Below are 18341 nucleotides of genomic sequence, written 5' to 3' on the forward strand. Positions count from 1 at the left end.
ATAATATAGTTCCAAGAAATTCTGGAAACTTTGAGAACAACATTTGTATCAATGTTTCCACTACTTCTACTTTAGCGAAGTGAGCGAGAACAGAAAGTATGTATTTAGTAATAGGGTGAGTAATTGAGAAAGGTGAGAACATATTCAGTGGGCTAAGATTGGTCATTTGTTGGTGAAAGAGGCAATAAATATCAAACCAAATTTTGTAAGTGGAGTAGCATTCCAAGAAGAATGGTCCAATTTTGATCCAGTGATTTATAATAAAACTGCTCCTTATAGATCTGTGATTTGATTCAACATGTCGATTTTGGGTAAAATAAAGAATTAATCAATTTTAAAACATTGCATTAAAACAATCAGTAAACTATCCTAGAAGTAATTTTAATTGTTTAAAGAAAATTATTTTCCAAATTCCTCTTAACATCAGCAACATCTAGAACAATCTGACCAATCAAATGACAATATAACATTCATTCAGGCAGGCCTTTCCAAGAATTGAGGCTTGAGGCTTGACAAAACAATGAAATAATCAGGAAAAGCAAAACTCTGGAATTCCAAAAATCCAATGTATCACATTCACTGTTCTGTTTAGAGTTAAATTTACCTTAAAGTAAAGGCCCTGTTGTTGAGCACAGCTTTCACCACCCTTGAAATCACCACTACTATTACCACCAATAATATCACTACTAACACCACCATTACCACACCACCACCCATTAAACTGCTACCACTATTGCCATTACCATTACTACTACTACTACTACTACTACTACTACTACTACTACTACTACTACTAGTACTACCGCCATCACACTACTATTTCCACCAATAATATTACTAGTAACAGCATCGTTATAATAGAATAGCCTTTATTTGTCACATATACATTAAAGCACAGTGAAATCCGTTCTTAGCATATCCCAGCTTGCTCAAAAGTCTGGGTCAGAGCGCAGGGTCAGCCAGGATACAGTGCCCCTGGATCACAGAGGGTTAAGGGCCTTGCTCAAGGGCCCAAGAGTGGCAGCTTGGTGATACCTGGCAGCTTAACTCCACTTCTACTATCACCACTAATATACTAACATCACCACCCATGAAATAAGTACTACTATTACCATTACTACTACTGCAAACACAATCATCACTACTATTTCAACAAAAACTATTACTACTGCAACCCACTCCACAAGTACCACAGGTACCATCATCAGAACTACTATCACCACTACTACTACTCTACTACTATTACAGTGAAAGACTGTAATTCAGGCAGTGTGCCCAATTTTCCTAGGTTCAAATACACTGCAATAAAAAAAATCTGCATTTTCAAATGTTTCGGAAAGTTCATAAATAGACACTCATGCAATTGAATACACACCATATCTTCGTCTGCTACAATAACTGAATGTAATATATGAACCAAATATGACAGGCACATTAAACAGGTTTTCCCAAAGACTGCAGAGTCTTCATTTTTTATATCTCGGCTTAAACAAATTAAAGAATGACAAAACTGCAGAAAGACAATTTTTTTTTTCCTTTTTGCTTTTTATCCCCCCTTGCATTTCTTCCCCTTTACTCTTACTTTGGGCAGGTCTTCGGCCAAATGTGATGACCTTCCCTACATCTGCCTTTGATCTGATAGATGGAGCCTCTCTGGACTACCTGCTCCTACGCGGCCGTCCTTATCCATCGCTGAAATCCTTGACATCGTCCCCCCACAGGCCAGAGAAATTCATTAACCCTGTAGACCCGGCCCTGCTGCCTAATGTCTGATTTATCGCTATGTCCACCCCACACATCATTCAATCAGCCCAACTTTCGTCTGTAAAACAAGACAGATTACAGTGAGGATTAAAAAAAGAAAGATACTTCAAGCCAGGGTCAATTTTCAAAGCAAGTTTTTCTAATAGATGGGTTCAACTGGCTGGCTTAACAGTCATGATTTTACATAATGTGAATACAGTAGCTTTGGCCTGGAAAAATACGACAGAAACAAGTAATGTGATAACAGTAACAGTAAGTTTATTTATATTTAATTACAATACACCATTTATAAAATCAGATTGTGTGTTTTTATGTATACAGTAAAGTGTTGGGGGTTGCCTTCTCAACAGGACAGATTTTCCAATTTTTCAATATGAATTAATAAATAAAATACAGCCACAGAATTTAATAAATGATAGTAAAAACACAAGAGGTTTTTCCAAAACAATCCTTTTTATTTAAACACAAGTTCCTTATGAGAAATGATATAATCTGGTTTCAATTCCCTTGCAGTCTCTAACATCCGGACTTTTCCAATCTACTTTTCTCTTTAAACTCTGGTTTTAAAAAGAATTCTGGTTAGCTAAGCACCACGGTAACATACAAAATATCATACATGGAAGAAGCCATCCGCTTTGTAAAGACGTCCTGAGTAAAGTTGGAGTAATGATAAGCCATGCCCTGTCTCAACCTAGAATTTGAAAAAGAAAACAAATCATTGCGGGGGTGCCCTGAATGACTAAAGAGAAACAGAAAGAACAAGAGCATTCCAAAGGGGAGGGAAAAAATGAGAGAGAGGGGATTACTTTATTAAGATGCACTGAAATGCAGCCAGTCAGTGATGGATGACTAGTTCAAAAAGGAAGAGTCTGGAGGAGACAAATCTATCTGCCATAGGAGTCGTGCTGCTTCTTTGAAAATGTGCTTGCACCCAAATGTAGCAGGCAAAACCCCATTATGTGAACTGTAGCATGTTTCTGACTTCCTGATATCTGCAGGATCTCATACAGATGTACCCAATACATGCACTCAGTTTGTAATTTTGCTCTCGTATTAATATTTTAATAATAATACACTAATAATATCTTTAATTTTCAACTAAAAAGTTAACTCCATATAGGTGCAATATTAGCCAATTTTGTAAATCCTCTCACCATTGTTCATCTACAGCAGTGTTCATCTGACCGAACATGCGGCATTGAATTGAGCCATGTCTCCAGCAGACAGCACATTTTCTGGTTCATGTAAAGCTGTCCAGCATATCAACAGGGACATACATCATGCAGATGACATGCAGCATCTGTGTCAAGCACTAGGTTTTGCGGTGCTTAGATGGGAACAGAGGCCCTCCGCATTCTCCGATTCTCACATTCAGTCTTTCAGCACTCAGTACAGGCCTGGAGCTGGAAAAATAGAGGTACTGAGAGAGTGCGAAACAGAGCTGCTGAGCTGGGGAGGCTCGTGAAGGCTGTCAGAGCTAAAAAGGAACTGATACGAAGGGAAGTTCTTTCCACTTGATAAGACTATGTAGAGGTAAGGTCAAGTCTAAAAGACAAAAGCATTTTATATAATGCAGAACAAATATATTCTTACGAAATCCTGACAAAAGAACGCTGAAGTTTAATTCAGTTCGCTGGTCAGCTTTTATCATCATTGTAGCAATGCTCACAGTTAATCACAAACTCATTTCATCACAGAGCTCCTTGCAATATGATTCAGTACAGCAGAGAAAAATAATGGCATTGATGTAAAATGCAGTCATATCAGATTTTAATGTGTATCAGAACACCTCCATTCGTCCTTGTCATTGGAAGACTGGATGGGCCAGTAAAGGTTGCAAAGCTTAATCTAGCCATGGGCCTGGAAAATGGCTTCCAGCTGTCTAATCATTAGAGCTGATAAGGCACCCCATTCCCTCCACCTTTAAACAGCCTATGGGAAAAGGTAAGCGCCCTTTCGGATGCTTTGGTACACCCAGATATCTCTTTCACCTGCATTTGGGCTCCATATGGAAAACATTTATGTTCTTTCCATTCTCCGACGGTGACTGGGTATTACATAGAGAGTCTGCGTCATTTCAGACATTCTCATTATTTGCTGACAGCATCACTCTCACTCGCTATTCTCTCTCGTCACATGTTTTATACTGTTTTGTGATATAGTACATATAAAGTGATCATGGGAATACCTCTTTAGTCATTGTGATGTAGGAAACATAAAACAACTAAGAGAAACCTTTACAATAAAAATCCTTTAAAGAACTTTTCACTATTATTTGGCTTCAGAATTCATTTTTGTGTTATTTCTAAATGTATTGGAGACAAAGACCCTTATAAAAATCACATGCATTTCTATTTTAGAAATATGTGAATAATGTGCAATTACATTAAAAAAGCTGTGAAACAAGTATATATATATATTTTATGATTTAAAAAATGTCTGCCTTAAACAGTATGAATAAAATTATTAGTCATTTATGTGTGGAAAAATAATAATAAAAAAAAAATCCTGTGGAAATCAAGAATTCATGTGTAAAAAAGATTTTTTTATATGATTAATTCATTTTCACATGTGGAAAAAATTAATCCTTTGTATAAAAAAAAAAATCATATTTAACATAAGCATTTAAAAAATAACATGGTAAAATAAATAATGAGTAATTCACACAATACCCGAAAACTTTTTACTTTAACATGTCAATTAAAGGCAGCAAAAATAACTAAATAACTAATAAATGTTAAAAAAACATCCAAAATTTATCTTTGGTGTCCTTTTTTACGAAGAGTTCTCCTCATCATATTCGAGTATATATACATTTTGGCCATTCTATGTTTCATAAACCCGATTGCTGGTTCTATTTATCAACTATAGACTAAGATGAGCAAACAGGACCAGTAGAAAGACTGGCGTCTGGTGGTGGTTTGAGATGTGAGGCAGTAGTAATGTGGTCACAAGATGGCATTTTTTAAAGGAGAAAAAAGCTTTAAATTGGAAGACACAATAGGAAAACAGTATGAGGACCTTGAGATCAATATACAGTACTAGTGATGACCCACAGCAGGTCAATAAGTCTAGCCTTATCACCATGGGGTAAGAAATAACACTAGATTGACTTATTCTTATTCTCAGTGTAATGTTTACAATAAGCCAATGGTTTTTGTAGCAATTATGATGACAATAGACACACTTATTGTAAAAAAAAAAGCAAATAACTGGCAGTTAAAAATAATCAAATTAAAAGTTAGTCTTTAAGCCACTTAATATATTGGCACTCACCTTTAAATGTGATGGTTCTACTGTATTGTATTCTGTGTTGTAACTCATAGAAGTATCAATTACCTTATAGCATTCATTATAGCAGTCATTTCTATCACTGGTCTTTCTTTTGTCCTCTCATTCTTGAAGTTATAAGACAAAAAGCACAGCTTGTCATGTACTCAGAATCCACAACATGCAACATTCCCAGTGCTACAAAGCACTGACTTTAGAGTCTTTTTTTTTTAATAAAATGCTATATAAACATCTTACAGAAAAAAAAAACTTTTTTTGTTATGAACTGTTTCTATTGACTCTTAGAATTAGTGCATTAATAGAAAACTTTTGATTAAAAATAAATCAACCAGTCAATCAGATTCGAAAATGTACCAGGGCTGTTGTACAAGATCAGCATTTCATCATGTTTTACTATGCTCATATCTATAAATATTGCATAATTTTAAAGTCAAAAAGTGAAGAATGCCTATGACCATCATTGGACAGTCACTGTCATTGATGAATCTCAAAATCTTTTCTAATTTATTCTCCTCTTATTTTCAGAATACAGTATATTACATGCAAAATTGAATTGCCAGAAATGTATTTGGTAATTTTGTCCATTTCCAAAGCCCAATGATATGCATTTCAGAAGTGACACTATCCTTCTTTATGCTACTCATAATATTAAAGCAACATTATTAATTACAATCGCATTTATTATGCCAACAAAAGTTAAACCCCCCAAAAACCCAAGCCTGTCAAATCTATCTGCTTGCCTTTATGATTACCTGTCTGAGGTTGAAACAGGCATATCCCTCGACACTATTCATGCTGGTTTTGTTCAGAGGTATCGATCTCCCTAAAGCAGGGGGTCTGGAACAGTCAGTCTCTGGGTCGTCGGAATGCCTCGGCACACCACAGTAAGACAGCAAGAAGCTTCCCGAAAAAAAGCGTGCAATTTGATGGTTTCAATAAAAGATTTTCTTCCACTAGAGAACCAAAGTCATGACCCTTGATTGTTGGACAGAGAACGGATAGTGACTCAACTCAGCCGACAACAGTACTCTAGGCTTCCAACACTCAATATCATCCTTATCTGATTGCCTCGATCCATATAACTTAACATCTCTGTGTTTTTATTCATGTGTGTGCCATGTCATCCAGGGTTAGAGAAGTGCAGGTTGGCATTTATACAGAGTGGCATGTCCATAGAGAGTGGGTGTACGTGAGACGTTAAATGGACTAGAGGTTGTAGGTTGTGCATTTTAAATGAAGAACAGAAAGATTCAATTTATAAAGGTTTATTTTTGTTCAGTCATTCATCTTAAAGCATATTTATTAAATAAATGATTAATTCTAACTAAAATATCATTCTGGACACATCAGTGGATCCTGAGTGTTCAAGGGACTAGTAAGAAGAAGAATTCAAGAAGTGTGTTCTGATGCAATTGGGTATCTTTGAGGCACGCCTTGACCTAATAAAAATTAAAATAATAAACAAAAAATTTTAATTATTTACTCATTTAGAATAATTAAGTTTTAGGAATATAAGAAATTATTTATTGAAACCTTTTTTCATTCCTTGAGCACAGGATGTTTTCATCCCATTTGGAATATATTTATAAATATAAATCTCATTGCCAACAGAAACTTGCATTAGCTTAGTTTTTTTTAAAGATCATACTTAAATATTTCTTATTGTTTTCATTCTGTTTATTTTTCATTTATTCTTATATTCACTCAAAAGGTCAAAACCCTCACCTAAAATATTTGCTTGCTTTTTGCTGAATACAGAGACATGTATTTTATTTTATACAACAACCCTATGTCTTTCCCTCTATATCTCCCATTCTCTCTTTCTCTCTTTCTCTCACTTTCTCTCTCTCTCTCTCTCTCTCTCTCTCTCTCTCTCTCTCTCTCTCTCTCTCTCTCTCTCTCTCTCTCTATCCCTTTTGCTATTGGCATAAAATAATTTAACAGAAAAAATAACTGAAATAATCAAGAAAGCCAATTACATAATCTAACATTTTGCATAAAAAAAAAATAATTATATATATATATATATATATATATATATATATATATATATATATATATATATATATATATATATATATATATATATAGTTTGGTGTATCTTGCCTAAAACTTAAATCTATCACTGAAAATAGACGCATACAATAAATGAAAAGAAATGTACTATATGCCGCTTTCTTTTAAATGTTTTATCTGTTTAAAGTTGTAGCTATGAAATCAGATGTATCAAAAATATGGATAAATAAATGCGCATTACAACATTTTGGTCATGTGTATAAAATTTTTTACACCTGAAATAATAAATTTTTCCATTTTATGCATAAATTGTTTGGGATCATAATTCAACACAAATGAGTAAAATAAACATAGAATATATATAGTTTTGTGAAATGAAAACTTAAGCCAGTTACTTTCAAAAACCTTGTAGAAATCAGGTATTCTGATGTGAATTGGATTAGCACATTTTGGAATGTATGTTTTCTTGATTCTGTGTCAGAAAATGATCTGTAAAAGTTTAGCAAACTTTACAAATTGGACCAACTGGAAACATAGTCAATGTATCATCTAGCAGAATTAGTGTGACTAATGATTTTAGAGTTACTAACAACAGAAAATAATTCAATTATACAATTTATCATTCCAGAGGATTATAATCAAAGTTGTGTTTGGATATACAGTATGTTGATATAATGATATACTGCCAGTGCTCAGTTCTAGTGTGTGTGTGTGTGTGTGTGTGTGTGTGTGTGTGTGTGTATCCATAGACGCACAGATGCTATTATATTTACAATATTTACAATATTTACAAATGATTGTGGACACCTGACGATAAGATTCTTATGTTGAACATTGAATTCCCCATTTACTCCCCATTTGCTGTTACAATAACCACTCTTCTAGAAAGATGTTCCAAAATATTTTGCCTGTATGAGAATTGTGCTCGTTCAGGTACTGATGTAGTGTAAGGAAGCCTGCAGTGCAGCCAGCAATTCAACTCATCTCAAAAGTGCTCAATAGGGTTTAGCTCAGAGATTTATAGAAGGTAATTTTCTACTCCAGACCATATGTAAACCATATCTTCATGAAGCTGACTTTGTGTACAGGGGCATTATCATGCTGAATCAGGTTTGGGTCTCCTGGTTCAAGTGAAGAGAAATTTTAATGCTACCAACTTTGGTAGTGTCCTACAACTTTATGAAAAGAGTTTGGGAAAGAAGCATATATGGCTGGAAAAGTCTATATAATGCACTCTCCACATGCTGGTGGTCCAGCACCAACCTCTCTTTACAAACAAACGAGGCATTCCCTAGCTCTGGCCTCAGTGCCATGTTAAATAAATATACCTGGTCTATCAAAAGCTCTCTCAGGATGAGCCTATAATCTCTCACCCGACTTGTCAACCTCTCATGAGCTAGATGAATTTGTGTTTTCTGTTTGCGTTTCCAATTAAGCGAAGCAGATGGGTTGGCAGAGAGGCCCTCTCGCATGTCCTGCTGACAGAGTATTTGTCTCTCCTCTCTGATGCACACATGTGAACAGCACACACCATCAGTCATAGTGATAGACACTGACAGCGTGCATAGTGTAGTCTACCACAGAGGAGCAGCACGTTTTTGCTGCGTATCATCAAAATACCAGGAAGAGTATGAGAGTTCTCATATGAGAGACGAAACATCTTTGACTATTACACAAATCGCGGAAAAACCATTTATTTTTTCCCTATGTGGATTGTTTTTGATGTTTGATAAATTGGACGTTTATAGAAGTGCAGTCATTTAAAAAAAAAAAAAAAAAAAGGGTTTTACCTTAATGAAATAATAAAGTAAAAAACAATTGGTATTTGGTTTAACAGATGGTCAAATGATGTCAATGTTCATACATTTATTGATTGAAACAAAAAGCAAATTTAACATTTATTCATTGAAATCAAAGATAAAAAACAATAACTTTTTTCACATAGGGCCTGGTAGGTTTGCACCGCTTTTTTCTTGTCTAATAATCAAAACTTGCTTAATGATTTAAAAAAATCTTTGACAGCTTCTTTCTTGTAATTGTTATTAATAATATTTTCTACTGTTTAAAAAAGAAGTGAAAGGTCATTATGTGTTCAGTGCCACATACATAGTTGCAGATCTGTTAAGTAACAATGACTTATAACTGCATTATTCATTGTGATAATGCACAATAAGCACAATTATACAACTTATTGATGATTAAGTCAAAATCTAATGTTCAATAGCTTAGAAAAAATTTGGAATTAAGCCATTGTGCTCAGATGCATTTTATTCAATGGAAATTATTTTAATCCATCATTAAATTCTTCAACTAGGCTGTAATTTAGATTTCTTAGGCTTTTCATATATATACAAATATATGTTCCTTAGTTCACATACTGTATAGGATAATTTATTTGTTTACTATCCCAGTTCTCATCATGCCTCCATGTTAACTGCAAACCCTAAGATGAACACTGACAGCTCTCAGAAATAGTACTCACTTACAAGACAATTCAATTGAATAAAAAGTGAATTTAGGTTATTAATTCATGATTAAATGTATGACAAGGTTTATTGTGCATTATGACAACTTACAAAGCAGTTATTAGTTATTTCTTTGTAGCAATATCGGTCTTAATGATGAATTCATAGTGAATAAACCTTCAAAAAAATTTTTTACCTCCAACGTATTTACAAATTAGTATAATGTACAGTGAGGTGGGGATACAAACATTTGCACTCTACTCTAAATGGTGCTGCAAAGAAGTTTATTAATGAGAAGCTGAGATCAGAGCATGAATTCAAATTTTTAAGATTTTAATTTAACAGCCTGAATGTCTGTCTGTCATGTCAGCTTGACATAAACAAGACTGCAGAGTGGGTGACAATACAAACAGCGAAGAGGACTCAGCGTCTGAGCTCTTCATACCAGAAGCCCTATCATGATTGATTGCCAGTGGAGGCCAGTCGCATGCTGATTGTACGACACTGCTGAAGGCCCACAGGACTACGCACTGACACGCAGACTTAATTGTCGTGCCAATCATGTCTACACTATCCACAGGCACAGGGCATGATTGGTTAATGGGAGTGCTGCTACAGTTCAAATGATAAGACCCATACAGTAATCTGTGTTAGTCTGTGTTTGCATGTGATATCAATTTCTTATCAGATTTGATGTGAGTTCTGTGAATTCTGAGCAAAATAGTTAAAGTAAAAACCTAACACAGCATAAATAAGTATATTAATGACCTGATCAAATAGATATCACAATTCATTTTCATGTGGGTGATTGACAGACGGTATTATTAGAAGTACTTTTTTGATTTGGGACTGAATTATACAAAATAATGCTTCGTTTAATACATTTTTATGCCATTTATGCAAACCGACCTCTACACCTCTAAGGAAATTGCTGTTGAAATGTCCAACACAATAATATAAATTCATATTTATACTTTTGTTATTATAAAAAAGTATTCAGAAAAAGCATTTTCCTAATACAGATAAAAAGGATTCTGTGGGAAACAGTTAAATGTTTCTACTCTAGTTATTGTGCTTTTATACACTTTATAAAGGAAATTGACATGTATATTAAAGTGAAACAAAATACTGACATTCACACACTGGCAGCTTTATTATAAAAACCTAATAAAACACAGTAGTCTGTAGAGTTCTGCTGGGAGAAATGCCTTGTTTATCAGAATGGTCACAGGAGACTGGCCAAATTGGTTTAAATTGGAAGGCTATGGTAGTTCACCTAAAGCACTATTTACAATTGTAGTGACCCAAAAAGCATCTCAGAACACATTAAACCTTAAGGCAAATGGGCTCAGGCACCTGAAGCTTCAGAACAAGAGTCTAAAAAAGTATGAATTTGATTGTAGAATATGGGCAGAGGTTTAAGTATTCTTCAAAGTTGCTTTGTTTTCCATAATGCAGTGGTTATGAGTGTACAAGTATAATTATTATTTTTTTTATTATAGTTATATATGTATTATATAAATATGTAATAAATAATCATAATATTATACAATATATATATATATATATATATATATATATATATATATATATATATATATATATATATATATATATATATATGTATATTTGTTATTTTGTCTCAAAGTGTGCTATTTAAGCTATATATATATACGTATATATACGTTATATATATATATATATATATATATATATATATATATATATATATATATATATATATATATATATATATATATATATATATATATATATATACGCTCATGTGTGTGTGTGTGTGTGTGTGTGTGTGTGTGTGTGAGTGTGTTTATATATATATATATATATATATATATATATATATATATATATATATATATATATATATATATATATATATATATATATATATATATATATAGTGGCTTAAATAGCACACTTTGAGACAAAATAACAAAGGTTAAATGTCATATAAAATCAATTACACAGTCGAAATGGTCCATAAATATGATTAACCTCTTACTTGCCTGATTTAAAATAACTGAAACCAAACATACATTAAATGTGGTTTAGAAGCATGGTACTGTAGACTTTTTAACCCTAAAATAGTTCAAGGACTCAAGATATATAACATATCAAGAGTGTGTATACAAACAGGTCGGCTGGCCTCAAAGTGCTACGCCGTAGAAAGGAAACTTGGCCTCAGCTACGGAGAAGATGAATGAGAGTGTGACAGCTTACTCTTCTCTCTTCCTTCACTATGGGAGGCTCATGTTGGGCCTTGAATGTGTGTGTGTGTGTGTGTGTGTGTGTGTGTGTGTGTGTGTGTGTGTGTGTGTGTGTGTGTGTGTGTGTGTGTGTGTGTGTGTGTGTGTGGCTGAGAGAGAATGAGACAGGGGAAAAAAGAGAGCAATGGCAAGACAGCAAGTCTCTCTGTGTGTGTGTGTCTATGCTAGCACTATGTAAACTCACCGCGAGAGATCCCAGGCTTGGCGAAGATAAAGACTTCTCACTAGAATGTAAACACTCTGTGAAGTGGCGAGGGGGGCAGCTGCAGTCACACACAGACACTTTGAAAAGAGCCCGCCGTGGGTCAAGGTTAAGCGGCACACACTTTAGGGGCTGCTTTCCCTCTTAACCCCCCTGAGTGGTGGAGCAGCCATGTAACAATGAGAACGTGAAAGATAAACATCTTGTAAAGGCCCGTAGCTGGGCGATGGTGGTGATGCGGTGATGTCAAAGAATCGATGGCAGTTCATAATCGTAGGTTTCTTGGCACTGAATAACACAATTTTGCATGTCTGATCAGTATAAAAGATTGATGCTGGATATGTGATTTTAAAAAATCTGAAACCAAACCCCTATTCATTACACCTCGTAGGCAGAAATCACTGTGTGATTTGTTCATTCATTTTTAGTAACAGCTTATCCTGGTCAGGGCTGACCGAGCCGTTCGTTAATGTAAGCATTCGCTAACTCAAACATGACCCCGAGACAGAGGAGCGACTGCCTAATGAACTAAATGATTCATTGAGCCAAAGAGGGCAGTAGTTGCTTAGACACAATTGCAAAAAAAAGATTATTCATTCATTAATCTTCAGTTGTAGATTTATCTTGGTCAGGGTTTGAGATGAATAAAGGAATACTATGGAAGGCAGGAATACACTATGAATGAGATGCTGGTTCAACACAGGGTGCCATACAATCTTACTCACACCTATGAACCTAATTGACCACCTACTACTTTGCTGTTGGGTGTATATTGGAGGAACCCATTGGGAAAACATGAACAACAGGCTCAGATACTTTCTCGGAGAGTAAAGCTAGAAACATGCTGTTCTGAATGATTAATGAAACATCGAAACGTCTAAACAAAGTAGCCTAGTGAACAGAGAAATGCACTGTACCTTAGTACACTAATAAACTTAAACATTTATTAGTATTTAAGATAGAAAGTCTACACTGTGCAGGGTGCAAATAATTTATTTGAGTTTTGGGGGGTGGTTATGGCTCCTACTTTTTAGAAAGAGAAGTCTGTTTTAGAGGACCTTAAAGAGTTCTGCCAGAGAGACGAACGCTGTAATAATCATGCTTTTGAATGAAGGGAACCAATATTAAGGAAACAACATTCACTATAGAGGTGGTACAACCCAGCAGAGGTTTTCTTTCTGTTTCTATTTAATATTCCGAACCAAAAAAGTCTAGAGGAGGAGCACGGGTGGTTCAGGCATTGCACTTGACTGATGGATTTATAAAAAATGGTCGAGCTGCAGTCCAGTCCTCTGACTCAGGATTCAGGCCTGGAATGTAGATGAATGACAAGTCAAAACACTATCACTAGAAGACAAATAGGATCAATTACATTAGTAAGGGAAAGTTTGGAGAGAGAAAAAAAATTATGTTCCAGGGCCAGGCTCAACACTTATTATCGGTGAAGCCTTTTTGTCGCCTTTCTACAAAGGCTGGGGTCTTATCTGGGTGCATGTATACAGTTTCATGCTTATCTCTTATTCATTTGACTTCAGTAGAGATTAATGAAAGTGCAGGTGGTTGGTCAGCACTTATGGTGAAAAATCCTCTTTGTTCGTTTAGTCTGCCTTTGAGGATCAACCGCCTGCGCATGTTTAGAAAGAAATTCTTTATGCTGAAGGGCCGCAGATAGGGGGAAATAACATTATGCGCTTAGTAAGTTGTACACCAGCATACTTTAATATCAGAATATTCTTTGAAGTTGACAACGTGCTATGGTGTTCAATTTCAAAAAACTAAACACTAATTGCACTCTGCTTTGCGTTTGGTTATATCACACCACCCTACTATTGACCTATTATTCTTAAACCACAGCATTTTACTCCTTATTCATTTTTTGTTACTAATTATGTACAGATAGTACCCGAGTTACGATGGTTCGACTTACAAGTTTTCGAACTTACGATGACGATAGCAATACAACATAATTGTAAACATTCAAATTTTCACACAGCAGTCCAACGTGTCAGCGCATGAGGTTGAGACTCTGCCAGGATCCCGCCTTGTGATCTGCCTTATTCTTGCCAGCTTTGGGCAACTTTCAGTTGTCTCTGTGTTAGAGCGCATATTTTTTTCTGTATATTTGGTGTTTTGGACACTAAAATAGAGTGCACTGATAGGTCTCATCAGCTGAAGGCTAAGCCATGTCTCAACGTACGATATTTTCAAGTTACAACCTTGTGGAAAGTTCACAAAACAACATATTCCATTTTTAACAGCTACAGGCAGACATTTTTTTTTTGCCAGCCTATCTTGCTTCTCTCTCTCTCTCTCTCTCTCTCTCTCTCTCTCTCTCTCTCTCTCTCTCTCTCGAAGTTAAAAACAAATTTGCAGATTGTCAAATGAAGTCCCCCATCCGGCAGATTCTAATTCTAATTCAAATTTTTTACAGCTTCACCTCTGACTTGCTTATAATGCTAAATAAACAGCAATAACTGCACTGTTAAAGTTTAATCATCAGCCAGCACTTCCTGCCATATGGTACCAAAGTGGGAAAGGAAATTGTAAAATGTCCTTTTCACAAAAAACAACTCTCACACTGATTGATAAAGAGAAGAAGAGGGTATGCCATCCCTCCCACTCAAAAAGCATGAACAATTTTGCTTTAGGCCACGTATGGCTGTGGTATTATCAGTATTAACTCACAATCATACCTTTGCTACTACAGCAATGGTAAAAAAAAATAAATAAAGAGTTCTGACAACGAGAACTGGTCTTTCAACAGCACTTGGGTGTGACGTGGGGAAAAAAAATATTTCTAATCATTTTTAATTGTTTAATAATGTTTTTCCAATTTAAGTAATGAATTTCCAAGACATTTGTGTCTTTCACTTAAGCACAAATCACTCGTTAAATTATGCCTGACACAGTAATGTACAAGTTAATAATAACTTTGGTTGTCACTGTAATATACACAAGACCTTTGCTGCAAAGGACTTTTAATGTACACTGATCAAAGTGCGCCTGAAGTGGCACATAATGTTACCCACTCTCTTTTGACATTCTCTCTCTCTCTCTTTTGACATTCTCTCTCCTTCTCTCTCTCTCTCTCTCTCTCTCTCTCTCTTTCTCTCTCTCTGGTTTTTTGTGTGTCCTACAAAATAACTCCCTTAACAAGTACTTAACTCTCTTAACAAAGCAGCTTCTGCTGTATGGTATGCGTGCTGTAATATGATGAGGGTTGTCAAAGCCATGGACTAAACCCTTCTCTCAGACCTTCTTTATTATCTGTTTCAGTGAACAGTAAGTGGACAGTAAGTGTTTGGGTTATAAATAACACTATCTGCACTTTGTCATGCTTATCAGCTGCTTTAGAATTTGATTTGGTGCATCCTTTAAACCTGATCGAGGCCATTTGTTTTTACACGTTTCTGTTCACAGCACATGTCTGAACTTGGTCTGAATACTGCACAAGTGTAAAAGGTAAAGAAAAGTAAAGTAAAGGTGCTTTACAAGGATGATGCAAAATTATTAATACTCGTCACTTGTGCTTTTCACAGGACAGTGAAATTCTTTTGTAGAGCATTGAGGGTTGTCCTGTAAAACCCCAAGAGCAGCAACTTGTCAATACCAGGGTTTAAATTCCCCACCTTCCAGTTAGTTACCCAGAGCCTTAACCACTGAGCTACGACTTTTCCTTTCTTTCTTTCTTTCTTTCTTTTCAATTTTACATTATGCTTGTCACATGTACCATAGTTTACAGCACAGGGAATTTCTTTCTCTACAAATCCCAGTGATTTAAAAAAAAGCTGGGGTCAGAGCACAGGGTCAGCACAGAGGGTTCAGGGCCTTGATCAAGACATGCCAAGAGTATTGCTTGGCAATACTGAGGCTTAAACAAAGCTGCCACTCTTGACTGTGTAACACTGCTGCTTCTGGATTGCCTATCCAAAATAATAAGAAATATGGGAGAAATAATTCTCCATTATTTAGAATAGAATAGACTCTAGACGAAAGCAAAAACTACATTTCCCAGCCAAAACAGCAGCCTTTTAACATGGCTGCCATGGACTAAGATTCCCACACATTTTCTCTTTTACTGATTGAACACACTGTTCACTTTGATTCATTCTCACATACTAGGTTTAACGGACTATGATTCATTTTCACAGACTCAAAGCAATTGCTCAGTTTATAAGCAGCCTGGATTGCAATATTGTTTCTGGCCTGTTTCTGTCTGTGGTTAATTATTATAACAAAGTATTGGTTGTTTGCAGATTGCCTGAACCTGTCCCATTTCTTTGATGGATTTGGATAATTAAGAATTTATTTACCTGCAATTGCATCCATTAATAAAAAAACAAAACTTTAGAACTTTATGTTGACAGCTTTGACATTTTATGGTCTACAGCATAAATCAATCAATGACGCCAAAACATGGACAACAGTTACCTGGTTTTCAGTCTAACATGAAAAAAAATAAAAACTAAGTTCACAGCCAATAATGGTACACTTCCACTCTAGTAAACTATTGATTCTGTCACTAGGTGACTCTAAGAAAACATCACAAGGGATAGAGTGGCATTTCCAAAATGTGACAAGATGGCTAATGGGAACCATTGCCAAAACAAACTGAATGTAGTTAAACTTAGACAATAGTGCAAAATGGCTGACCTGGACATCCCAGTACTACTCACACTTTCTCCATGAACACACAAATAGGGGGCTCTGTGTCAAAGCTGAAGTGCTGGCTGACTTGACTCCCTAGACTTTAAATTAAGATTGCTGAAATGCGCAGGGTGATGGTGATGACAGGTGTAATCAGGCAGATGAGCCAGCAGCATATTAGAAATCAATTGAAAAAGCAGCTTCGATGATTTTGACCATACCTGGCATGATCATGTCTCCATTAAGTGTCTACTGGGCCATGTCGTATGACATTACTCTGACATCCTATAATTTTTTTTGTTTGACAGCAATAAGATGGCTTGAAAAATATATTGTTATTTAAAAAATAACCAGTGATGTATTTGCAACCACATGCATGTACACTCCACTACATTAACACCTGTATTGCTTATACAAAATATCCAAAAATCCAGAATAATCCTAATAAAGGTTCGCATTAAACATCAGAAAAGTGAAAAATTATCTCAGTGCATTTAATCATGGAATGGTTGTTGGTGCCAGACTGACTGTTTTAAATATTTCAGAACTTTTCTTCACAAATGCGTTCAAAAGAGAACAAAAATCCAGTGAGCAGAAGTCCTACAAGAGGAAAATGCTTGTTGATGAAAGTGATTAGAAAACAATGACCAGATTGGTTTAAGAAGAAAAAGACACACTGCTTGTCAAGTCTTGAGGTAGATAAGCTTAACAGCAAAACAGCAGTAGATCACATCAGATTCCATTTCTGCTAGCCAAGAACAGGAATCTTTGGGTACAGCATAACCGTGAAGCGGACAAATTTGCAAGAATTATTATATTAACATGGACTAGAATCTGAAAAGGAATGTTCCCAACAATTTTTGTGGAATCACTGCCACAAAAACTGAAGTCTTAACCAGTATGGTGTTTCTAATAAAGTGGCTGGTGGGTGTATAAGCTGCATGCTCAGAATTTTAATGGAATAATTTCTATACAAGTTTTTATACAAATATCTATGAAGGTTTGTTCATTTCTCATTGCTATATAATAAGCGAATAATCTAACTATACTCAATCATTGCTAAGTAAATTAACAGCAAGGAAATATTTGTACAATGTTTGTAGGTGCACCGCTAGGGGGTCTGGGCCCCTTCTTTTGCACTCTGTACTTTAATTTGGCCCAATGTCCCATCTCCTAATAATCTGATCTTTCTGTAACACCAATCATTATCAATAAGCATAAAAATAATTGCATATTCAAAAAGAAACAATACAGAAACAACATGTAAACAGTTTGTTAAATTAACTGAAATTATGCATACTGTATAAAATAAAGCAATTCAAACCATTGTATGGTCTTCCATTACTATTGCTCAATTTCATGAAAGTTTTTTTTTTTTTATTGGCTGACTATCTGTCTTTCCTGTCTTGCTCTCTCCTCGTTTTTAACTTTTTCTTTCCTATTTTGACATGCTGATTTTTCTCTGCGCTATTCTTGCGTACTGCTATCTACCGAATGCATGATGAGTCAGTGTTTATGAATCCCAAGACCATCTTAAAGACACACACACACACACACACACACACACACACAGGAATGCACTTGGTTGGAAGAGGGCATTCATTATAAAATAAAAAGGTAAATTCTTGAATGCACTAGCCAAATGCAAATATTCATGTATGTTTTTGA

The sequence above is a fragment of the Silurus aristotelis genome (assembly GCF_946808225.1).
Source record: "Silurus aristotelis genome assembly, chromosome: 26".
Lineage (NCBI taxonomy): Eukaryota > Metazoa > Chordata > Actinopteri > Siluriformes > Siluridae > Silurus > Silurus aristotelis.